Source organism: Pinus tabuliformis, chromosome 1_2 (genome assembly GCF_031772625.1).
Source record: "Pinus tabuliformis cultivar Carrire ecotype Pingquan chromosome 1_2, CPIR1, whole genome shotgun sequence".
NCBI classification, from domain to species: domain Eukaryota; kingdom Viridiplantae; phylum Streptophyta; class Pinopsida; order Pinales; family Pinaceae; genus Pinus; species Pinus tabuliformis.
Genome location: NC_142298.1, coordinates 1,097,790,104 through 1,097,803,018, shown reverse-complemented (window position 1 = coordinate 1,097,803,018; position 12,915 = coordinate 1,097,790,104).

The following is a 12,915-nucleotide window of genomic DNA, read 5'->3' as shown; positions in this document are numbered from 1 at the left end:
TCTCTCCCTCTCTCTCCATCTTCATTATCACTCCCTCTCTCTCTCTCCACCTTTTAAACTTTATTTATTTCTTCGTATCCCCCTCTCTCCCCCTCCAAGTCCATCTCTCTTTCCCTCTCTCTCTCCACTCTCTAACATCCTCTCTCTCATCCTTACTCTCTCTCTCCCTCTCTCTCTCTCTCTCCAACTCTATTACTATATCCCTCCCTCCCTCCTCTCTCCATCTCTCTCCCATTGATCCAGTGGATATTGGTGGCCACCCACCTATTCCACCTAAACCACTGAGTCAGTTTCATCTGTTTCTTTCACTATAGCACAATTTACTATTTTTGGCAATATTTCGGGTCCTAAACTTCCGGAGCCATTTTGACGCCGTAAACAACATTTATTTTTTGGCAAAATCCATTTGGTGGTTGCTATAGCAATCCCATCAACAACTCTAGTCTTCGGAGAGATCTTTCCAATGAGCTATCACATGCATCAAACGAAGATAATATGACCAAGTTACGACCTTGGGAAATTGGCTTCCCAATTAACCCCAACAAGGCCCATAAACTCTTGGTGTTACATCTCCTCGGGTTAGGGTTTTGGTTGTTTAGGGTTTTCTCTTATTTCTCAATAATAAAAAGGCCCTGTAGACTCATTGTAACTCAGTTCAAAGGCATGTAGCTACCACATCTCTTCTTAGAGATAAGCTACCATCACCTGAGCTATCTTATTTCCATTTTGTTTCTAAGCATAGTTCAATATTTTTCTATTAATGAAAATGAAGTGTTTTTCTGATGCATCTCTATGTTTATGATTATATATATAAGTTGTTGCATTCATGTTTAAGTTCGGATCAGTGGTATCAGAACAGTCTATTCTTTCTCTATTTTTTTTGCATGTCCCCAACGAGGTCATGGTATAAGGAGTTAGGGCTTGATCTGGTTGAACCATTACAGGATCAACCTTGCAAAACTCGACGATTTCCCATGGCGAAATAAAACAAAGATGAGGGGGCAGGAGATCCTTTGAAAATGTTGCTCGAGGAAGCCCTCGAATGATAGAGGATGCGATGATGGATAAGTTTGCCCAGATCCTTCGACGACTACCCATATGCAATGAATCTTCATCCATCAACCACTTTGGAGGTGCCACTCCTTTTAAGGTACAAGTTAACTTCAATATTCCCATATTCGAAGGCCTGATAGATGTAGATGTTGTAGATAAATGGTTAAATCTATTGGAAGGATATTGTTCAGTTCATGAATTTCCCAATCAGGAAAAGATTACCTTTGCACTTATCAAAGATGCCCCGCACATCAAGGACTAGTGGGAAACCTAATGTGAACAAAAGGAAGAGAGTGAACCCTCGTTGTTTTCAACTGCACCCACTTGGAATTATTTCCGAGACGCCATCAAGGAACAGTATTACCCAGTGAGGGGCTATGAAGCTAAATACGTAGAATGGACCACGCTATGGCATGGAAGTGACCAAGATGTGTGAGAGTTCAAAAATACTTTCCATACCCTTTGCACATAACTCGTTTTTAAGATACAGAGTGACATTGGGTGCTCAAGTACCATGGTTTTATACACAAGTACATCCAGTGCAATATGGAGTTCCTGGACATTTCCTCGCTCGGCACGATGTATTGGTATGCTGTAAAGATTGATCAGAAGTTTAAATAGGAGAAGTGAGACTTTGGATCTGCAAATCCAAAGCAAGGAAAAGGTGGCCCCAAACCATCGAAAAAGGGGCTAAGCTAAGGCAGGGCTACCCAGGACAGCCCGCCAAAGCCGCAAGCAAAGAAGAACACCAAAAAGCCGAATAAGGACACGTGAAAATGGTGTGAGTTCCATAAGAGATCTACTCACAATACAAGTGAGTGTGGGGCCAAGCAGTCACTGGTGGCCGTGCTAAAGTCTTCCAAATCAGACATAGGTTTCGACTCTGAATCATAACCCGATAAGGAAACATACAAAGGGAATTAGATCATTGATCCAGAGCCTATTGTCACTGTGGCTAGCAAAAAGATACAAAAAATTGAGCCTAAAGATCCAGAGGAGGGGGAATGCCTCTTCCACTCACATATGTGGGTGAAGGGTTCTTTGTTGCAGTTCATTGTCCACAACGGGAGCTAAAAGAACCTCATTTCAGTAGATGTCATGAAGCAACTGGGCCTAAAGACTACAACACATCAACACATGTACACCATCAAGTGGCTTCACCAAGGATGAGATCTTTGCTTCAGCCAACAGTACCACCTTCCCTATAGCATGAAGCCCTTCAAGGATGAGGTACTATGTGACGTTGCTCCTCTTGGAGTTTTTGATGTATTTTTAGGACAACCATACTTATGGAAGGGACATGTTGTATATGAGTTTAGACCTCCCTCTATGATTATTAATTTGGCTAATACGTTGTATAGGATACCGGAGGTAGCCCCACCTACCACCATATCTTTCATCACTGTAAAGCAATGCAGAAGATCATTTCCTAGACTAGAATTCTTTTTTTCCTTATGATTCACCCCCAAGGCAAGAAGAAGGTTATGGCCATGGCTTCCAAGCAGGGCTCCTTTACATAGCAACAACAAATGGGCAAGATCATGGAGGAGTACAGGGATATTTTTCCTCATCCACAGGGGTACATTTGGACTGTCAGGTCAAGCACTCCGTCGATCTAACCCCAAGTGCGTCGCTGCCCAATGGACTAATCTATCGATGCTCTGTTCTGGAGAACAATGAGATCAAGAGGCATATTCAAGAACTACTATAGAAAGGGAAAATCAGGCCAAGCTCATCACCCTATGGGAGCTTGATTATATTTGTACAGAAGAAGGATGGGACCTGGATGCTCTATATTAACTATTGGGCACTGAACAAGATCATTTTCTGGAATAGGTACCCAATCCCGCAGATCGATGACCTTATGGACCAGCTCAAGGGGGCCAAATATTTCAGCAAGATTGACTTGAATTCAAGTTATCACTAGGTGTCTATTGAACCCTACGATGTGTGGAAGACTGCCTTCAAATCCAAGGAGGGCCTTTTTGAATGGTTGCTCATGCCATTTGAATTAATGAATGCCCCTACAACCTTCATGAGACTGATGGATGACATCTTGCGGCCCTTCACCAATTCATTCATGGTGGTATATTTAGATGACATCTTGATCTTTAGCCAGAGTTAGGAAGAGCACCTCCACCATATTCGACAAGTCGTTCAAACCCTTCGACAACATAAGTTGTGTGATAACTTGGAGAAATGCATCTTTGGCCTATCCCAGGTTCAATATCTAGGGTACATCATTGATGAGTAGGGTGTATGTGTGGACCCATCCAAGATACAAGTCATTCAGGATTGTCCAGCACTAACCACTCTAACAGAGCTCTACATATTTTTGGGTCTTTCCAATTTCTACCGTAGGTTCGTGTTGGGGTTCTCTCATATCACTTGGCCTTTAAGTCAAGTCACCAAGGGTAGAGCGAAATCAAATTTATTTTTGTCGGAAACCCTACAACGGGTGTTCTCCGAGTTGAAGAATTGCCTCTGTTCTGCACTAGTGCTCACATTACCAGACCTACAACAACCATTTGAGATTGAGACAAATGCCTCTGACTATGCTATTGGTGTGGTTCTTACTGAACATGGGCATCTAGTGGCTTACCACAGTGAGACACTTTCAAACACAATCAGAAAGTATCCCACTTATGACAAAGGAATGTATTCCATTGTTCAGGCATGTCATCAATGGAAGCACTACATTCTGGGGAAGGAAACGGTCATCCACATAGACCACCAACCTCTACAATTCATATAGACACAAGGGAAGTTGTAGAATGATCGCCATGAGAAATGGTCCACCTATCTGCAACAGTTCCATTTGAACATGAAGTATAAGAACGGAAACACCAATAATATCATTGATTGCCTCATTTGGCCACCGTTCATGGTGATAATCACTGTTCTCGACTCATATGGGCATGAGACTTCGGGTGACTGCATCTTTACAAGAGTGATCCAGAATTTGACAACATATACCAGACGCTTCTAGAAGGAAAGCAAGCTCAAAATTTTCACCTTCAGGATGAACTGTTATGCCACTTGGGATACATATGTATTCCTTCAAGTGAGCATGCCAAAATGATTTGGGAGGCACACTACAGTCAGGTCACTGGACATTTCGGGGTAGAGAAAACAATGGCGATATTGCATAAGTATTTTTGTTGGTTGAAACTTCATCAAGATGTTGGGAAGTACATTAGATCCTGCATTGCCCACACCATTGCCAAACCAACCATCAAGAAATAAGGCATGTATACTACTCTACCTACTCCTAGTTGGGCTTGGGAATCTATCTCCATAGATTATATGCTAGGCCTTCCTTCTCTAAGATGGACATCATGGTGGCCTACAAGAAGAGTATCATAATAGAGACCACTACTAAGGTCTTCTTTGAGCAAGTGTGGGTACACTTTGGGATCCTAAAATCCATTATCTCACATCGGGACATTAGATTCCTAAGTGCATTTTGATCAAGTCTCTGGTCAATGTTGGATACAAAACTTACTAAGTCCACGACTTTCCATCCCCAAACTAATGGCCAAATAGAGGTTGTCAACCAGATGATCGTACACATCCTGCACATGTACAACTCGAAGCATCCATGCACATGAGATGAAAGTCTCCCCTATGTCTAACATATCTACAACGGACTTCTCCACAGCTCAACAGGCCACACCCCTTTTAGGAAGGGCTGGGATTTCAGCCATTATGCCCCATTAATGTGGCCATACCATTTCCATCCACTCAAGTAGATTCGGCTCACATGTAGTCTGAAGCTGAAAGGGCTAAAAACTTCATTGAGCACATTCAACACATATTCCAACAGGTCCATGATATATTGGACAAAGCCAATACTAAGTACAAGCAACGCCATGATCAACATCGAGTGCCGCACAAGTTCTACGTGGGCAATAAAGTTTGGGTTCATTTGTAGAAGGAGTGCCTTGTTGGACCCACAACAAGCTTCACCCATTGTAATATGGGCCATACACCATCACCAAGGTCATTGGTGACAATGCTTTCAAGCTCAACATCCCACCGTTCGTTGGTCTGTGTCCAGTGTTCAATGTAGATCACCCTCTGCCATACTTTCCACCATTGTTAGACACATTTGACATTGCAAAACGACTCACACCAACAGAGCTCAACCTGGAACATGCCAAAACTTATTAGATCATGGAAACCTAGATCAAGAACATGCTGCAATAGAGGATAAAACTATATCGAGTTGTCAAAGCAGACAAACTCCTTCACCAAGGCAAGTGGTTCACTAGGGACCAGGTTCAAGAGAAATTCCTCACCTCATGGAGGCTCTACGCTCAATGGGGACAATTGCTTCCTAAGGGTGGAGAAATGATCGAGGTGGATATTGGTGGCCACTTGCCTATTCCACCTAGACCCCCACGCAGTTTCATTTGTTTCATTAATTGTAGCACAATTTACTATTTTGGAAATTTTTTGGGTCCTAAACTTCCTGAGCTATTTTGAGGCCCTAAATGTTGTTTTTTTGGCAAAATTGATTTGGTGATTTATATAGAAATCACGTTAGTATATGTAGTTTTTGGAGAGATCTTTCCAACATGGTATCATACACGTTAAACATAGATAATATGACCAAGTTATGACCCGGGAAGTTGGTTGTCCAACAATGGGGCCGATAAACTCTTAGTGTTACATCTCCTCAGATTAGGTTTTTCGTTGTTTAGGGTTTCCTCTTATTTTTCAATAATAAAAATGCCCTGGATCCTCATTGTAACTCAGTTCAGTGTCATGTAGTTGCTACATCTCTTCTCATAGATAAGCTACCATTGCCCAAACTATCTTATTTCCATTATGTTTGTAAGCAGAGTTTAGTATTTTACTATTAATGAAATGAATTGTTTTTTCATTGCATCTCTATGTTTATGATTATATTTTTGAGTTGTTACTTTCCCGTTTGAGTTCAGATCACCCATTCTCTCTACCTCTCCTTCTTTGTCTCTTTATCTCATCCCCAAACATACACACTCTCTCTCCATATCTCCCTTGTTACTCCCTCTTTGTCTCCACTTCCCACTCTCTATGTATTTCTTATTCCCTCCCTCTCTCCCCCTCTAAATCCATCTCCCTATCCCTCCCTCTCTCCTCCTCTCTCTCAAGTCTACTCTCTTGTACTTCCTCTCTCTGCCTTTCTCTCCTACCTCCCTCTCTCTTCCTCAATCACTCTCTCTATATCTCTCTCTCTTTTCCCTCCAATCTTTTCTATTCCCCCATCTCTCTCCTCCTCTCTCTTGAGTCCTGTCTCTAGTTATTCCTCTCTCTCCCTTTTTCTCTTACCTCCCTCTCTCTCTCTCCCCATCTCTCTCCCTCTCTGTCTCTCTGTCTCTCTCTCTCTCTCTTTTCCCTCCAATCCTCTCACTATTTCCCTCCCTCTCTCCCCCCTCCATTATTGTGTCTCCATATCCCTCTCTTACCCTTCTCTTTGTGTCTTCGTCCCTCTCTCCTCCTTTCTCTCAAGTCTGCTCTCTCGTACTTCCTCTCTCTCCCTCTCTCTCCTACCTTCCTCTCTCTTCCCCGATCTCTCTCTCTCTCTCTTTCTCTCTTTTCCATCCAATCCTCTCTCTTCCCCCATCACTCTCTTCCTCTCTCTCAAGTCTTGCCTCCCTTTCTTCCTCTCTCTCCTCTCTCTCCTACCTCCCTCTTTCTCCTACATCTAGTATTGAATACAGGTCTCTAGACAAGGATTACATTTATTTATACAAGATAATTATTTTCTACTATTCTAACACATTACAATTAAAAGAAACTGTAAACCAAACATAATATACTCATTAACTAAAATAAAATAAAATAATGTAAAGTCCTCTTCATATATGATAATTTAATTTTAGTTCACTTACACTTGCTTTAAATGTACACAACCTCTATATGGCTTTGCGTTAAAATTTCTGATGATCAACTTTTAGTGGCAGCTTAAAAGAACAATGTGAACTCTCTACCACCAAAATGAGTGTAACACCAGTTAATTGGTGATTCTTTCATTACGTGATGGGTCTTCCACATTTGACATTTGGTTAGATTAACATAGATCCATCTTAAGCACGTATCTAACAGGAGCTGAGAGGGATCAAATTTCTTCAAGTACAAACTTATTTTACAGTAAAAGAAAACAATGTGTAATTTTTCATTGCTTAAATTGTATTCTTCAATGATATATATTTTTAAAGTCTATATTAATTCATATTAAAATATTTTATTCATATATATATATATATATATATATATAAAGTTGATATTTTATAAATTGGTTAACATAGATCTTCAAATAATTTATTTAAATAACATGTTGAGATATTTTTGAAAAGTATAAGGTTTAAACATCTTACTCACATACATTTTTACTTCTAATTACTTTACATGAAATTATATTAGGTCATATGGACAACTAATTTAACATGCATAATATATTCATTTATCTTGGCGGACATTGCTTTTCTATTTATAGAATATTTTATTTTAGTTTAAGAGAGCACGTGTTAACTCCAAATTGAGCACGTACATACTTACACATCACCTTCACATTGAGTTGTAGAACGAGCCTTCACTCAATAATAACTTTGATTAACGTTAATTCTACATACTATGCTTTTAACTAACACTACGAAACAAGTCATGCAGAAAGAAGATGAGTCGTCAATGTGTTCAACACCTTTCAAAATGCATCCCAATCAAAATTGACAATTCAAAAGAAGATAACCATCAAATTTGAAAATTTTCATACCTCTTTGATCAGTTTTGAGAAAAAAAAAATAAATTAATTGTATTTTACCAGCAATTTGACCTTCAATTTCAATTTCCATCTAAGTTTACATTGGTGGGGACGAGATTGATTTCAATTATGCATCCCTAGTGGTGATCAAGTTTAAAATGGGTGGGAAAGAGATTGATTTCAATAATGAGCAATACACGATTGAAATAGTATTAATTAATTATAAAAAGTAAAAATAGAAAACTTCGAATAACTACATCCACACGTTTTACTTCATGGAAAACAAACAAATGAACGCATTAAACTTTATATAAATAAATATATACGAGGAACGAGAGCGTGTCATGATTATAACCATACGCACCCCCACTACCGTTCCATGACATAAAGTAGTGGTCTTGAAGAGCTGAAGTTTAAGTTGGGCTGTATATGTTCACCACCCGTCACCACTACGAGTAATGAGTAAGCCCATAGCTAACTAAGCATGTGACGTCCATTTGAAAGAAAAAATATGATGATTCGAACTTATCAGAAACACAATTAATTTCTTTCCATTAGTTGGAATTCCAATCACATTAGTGACATTACCTCATTCTGATTCTGACGTTAATTGCGATTGAACATGAGTCATGCAACGACAAGATGAAGGGTCCCTATGTGTCCTTGGCCTCTCATGATGGCGGCCATTGACACTTCACCTTTCGAAAAACTTGAAAAGAGGTCTTTATGATCAGAACCGAAAGAACATGTCTCAAACCAATATTTATTTATTTAAAGATCAACAACTAAGTTTGTTAAAAACATTAAAAATACATTTGAAAATCATATATATATATATATTCCTTGTTGCGTAGAAGAGAAACTACCGTCCCATACATTCTCAACTTTTATAGAGATAGATATATTCAAGGAATCTAATCATCTCATGGTCCGAACAATTCCAATCCTTCCGCTTCCGTTATGTATTTATCAGTTATGAGCACCATAATTTTTGTGGGGCAGATTAAATAATATAATATGGTAATTAATATATATAATGTTATAGGGTCATTAATGTGTGGGTTCCTATATGTTACTTATGAGATAATATGGTCATTGTAGGTGTCTCATATCCATAATAATACCATGTTATAACTTCGAGTTTTCTCATTTTTTTAGACGTAACTGTTTATCTAGTTATAAGAGATTTTTTTGGCGAAAATCACATGAGATACCATTTGTCGATGCGTTTCGAACCAACCAGTGTGGTTCATCGTCAGGACAAGTAACTTGTCCTGACGATGAACCACACTGGTTGGTTCGAAACGCATCGACAAATGGTATCTCATGTGATTTTTGCCGAAAAATCTCTCGTAAACTTTTTATCTCAAAAAAATTATTTAATTGAAATTGGCAATGAAAAACCACAACATTAATAATGTATTTCCACCTATAGAGTCTCATTTTCATTCGAATACTTTTTAATTGTAATTTTAGTGATTAAAATTTATATTGATGATATTTTTTTTTAAGTTATATTGAAGTTATAGAAAAATATAGAATTAGAAATTAAAATAGTTTTTGGGATTTGATGTCTTTTCTTTTGGTAGATTTAAAATTAATATAGATTTAAATTGGTCTAAAATATTATAATTTTTTTTATAATTGCAAATTTGAATAGTTTGAGGTCAACCCATGTTATGGATTCATATTTCTAATAATGGTCTAAATACGAGTCATAATAATTTACTTTATTTATATATCTTAAAGACTAATTATTTTTTACTTTACACAAAAACATTTTAACTATGATGTTAATTTATGTAATTTTTCATGCAACATTTGGTACATAATAAGAGTTCATCTTGTGTTTATTCAATTTCAAGTTTTGGAAAATAATCTTATATGATATTTTTTACATTAGAGACAAAATCTAATCTATTTTTTTTTTTTTGTACAATGCCCTCAAAGCTAAGTGGAATGAAGAATAAGGAATAAGGTGTTTGACAAATAATTTTGTTTCATTACTATAGGTTACAAAGTATATGCTTTAAGAAATTTTGAAAAACAAATATACCTTAATTGAAGATACAAATTTTATATTTTTTTTTTGTTTTTTTTTAGTATTGTCCATGCATAATATTATTGGCTCTACCTATTTTTGTTAAAAAGTTTAACTCAACCAACACATTCAATATTATCCTTTATTTTCTATTAACTTACCTACATATATTTAAAAAAAAAATAATGTAACATGACAACATCACTCTCCTATATTAAGCTTATAGCCCCACCGCTATAATATTGTTATGTTTATGTGTTTTTGTTAAAAAAAATTAATGTAACATGATGACATTACTCTTTTATATTGGGTTTATAGTGTCAATGCTACTCTTTTATATTGGGTTTATAGCTTCAATGCTATAATATTGTTGTGTTTATGTAATTTTGTTAAAAAATTTAAGTGAACCAATATATTCATTATTATTCTTTATTTTCCACTAACACACATATTTAATTTTTTTTAAATGTAACTTTAAGTGACAATATCACTCTCATATACTTACAATAAAACACCTCTCAACCCAATTAATTTACTTTTTCATACTTCACTTATCATAATTAATATGATTTATTATTTCATTGAGTTAATGAAAAAAGAGAATTTTGTATGAAGTTGCTCGATTTGAAAAAATCCACAACAACTTGAATTCAATTGATGCATACGTTGTGTTCTCCTTTTAAATCATAGAGGTTTAGTCCTTCTCCAAGATCATTTCTAAGTGTGTAAACACTAAAATATTTATTATAATAGTAGAGATGAATGGTAGGTCCTTTTAAATCAGAGTTTTAGTCCTTCTCCAAGATCATTTCTTAGTGTAAACACTAAAATATTCTCTATAATAGTAGAGATGAATGGTAGGAATCTAATGATGAAGTTAGATAATGCAATTGAAAATATAAGGGGTTATATTATTCAATTCGATATCACTTATTTCCAGAATACTTATTGTCAATGAAAGTTTTCAATGAAAGTAAACAAAAATTAAAATTAAATAAAATAATACACAGATAGAAAATGAACCTTTGTAGATATCATTTAAGAAAGGAACTTTGAGAAAAAAGAGTGTTAATGCAAAAAATATTATGAGTTTCAAATCTCTAAAGTTGTAAGGAGGTAAAATAACATTGTAATTTGGAAATATCTTGGAAATAAGCTAATGCTTAATCATTCATGGATATTTTCTTTTTTTTTATATAATAATTTGTATGTCTATAGTAAATGTGCTTAATTTATAAAGTGTTTATAACTCATTAAACAAAATATATGGTAAAATCAACATAAAAATTAGCATTAAATATGACCTCTAAAAAATAAGAATTTGGTCAAATTCTTCTTAAGATGATATCTTTGTTACTTAAGGACATATTTCTATTTCTATCCTGTACAAATCCTCATAATATTAGACATCTATATTATAACTTTTCCTCTTTCAACATTAGGGATGGACTACATCATCAAAACTTAAAGTAGTTTCATTACTACCTATGGCTACGACCATATTATCTCATGAGTTTGGTAAAATAACACAATAAACTGATACACTTGTCTTCATGAAAAGTCTTAGTATAAATAGTCGCTAATCGACTTACCATAGTATTAAAGACATTCGTATCCTTCATCCCTGTGTCTCCATCATTCATCCTTACATTGTGCAACTTTTTCCACAAGAAAAAATTGCTTTTCCAAGGAATAAGTCTTATAGAAATTCCCAAAAATTGTTCTAGGAAATTTGACTAGGGGTGAATCTGTTTAGTGCATTCATGGACCTCAATTTTTTTTTGTTTATTTTATATTTAAATATTTTTCTAAACCATTAAATGAGCAACATTACTCCATACAAAAGGAAGATTTTAACTCATAAACAACATTCTATGACAACATAAAATCAAGACATAAAAGCAACACATATGGACACCATATATACGCAGAAACTAGTAAAGAGAGAAAACCATGAATTTGTTATTCTTTTGATTCAAAATAAAGACCCTACTTCCTCTATTACAATAGAATTTTGGAGGCTCCAACTTCTCTTCTATTTTATAAGCCACAACTTGCTAGGAAACATCTACTCCAACTTACATACATTTTCTACAGGCTACAACTCACATGAGGATCCTACCTCAATAGGATCCAACATGTTCCTTTTCAGGCTACATCCTGAAAGGAGACTAGAATCCCCTTATACATAAAAATATAATGTGTTGGTTTATGTGGACAATAATTTTGCATACCTTCATCTCTGTCTCTACCTCTTCATCTCTACCTCTTCTATCTCTCAAATATGCCTTAAATTTTCTCTTCTACCTCTGTCTCTTTATGCCAGGTAACTCACGAACAACAACTCAACTCTTCCACATCCTTTCTCACTTTCATCCTTCCAAAATCACATATTTATAAATAAACATTGATGGATATTAGTATTCCACACAAGAATATGAAGTGAAAAACTTGTCTCTTTGCATTCGAGGGTTGTCTCTTAGTTTCCAAACTCTTTCAACTTTTGAATATTAAACTACATAAGATAAATTTTGAAAAATTAAAATAGCATGCACTAACATAAGCCAACATTAATGATTACAACAACCAAACCATTAACCAGCATCATTTTGCATCACGACATTAAGTTGGATCCTCTTGCATCACAACATTATATCCTTGTATCTCCACTTGAAGTATACCTCTTGCAACATAACTTTGTAACAACATCAACTCAACATAAGCTTTTTTCTGTAACACCATTCACCAAGCATTTCCAAGGCCATTTCACCTTATCTCTCAAGAAACTAGATGGTAACAACATATGCACAACATGCGTCAACACAAACATGCTATTAACTTCAACTTCAGATGTACATACATCAACTGACCCTTTTCCATCACCCTTTGTTGCTCATTTCCATCAATGACAACTATAACAACAATCTCCCCTTTGGAATTAATGGCAACATTGTGATCCTCCCAATTTTGTTCTAAAACTTATCTTCCTTACCTTGCCCTTTGACATCAATAGCAAGAACACTGAGTGTTTCATTGCAACAACTTATGATCAAACTCCAAAATATTGTTTCTT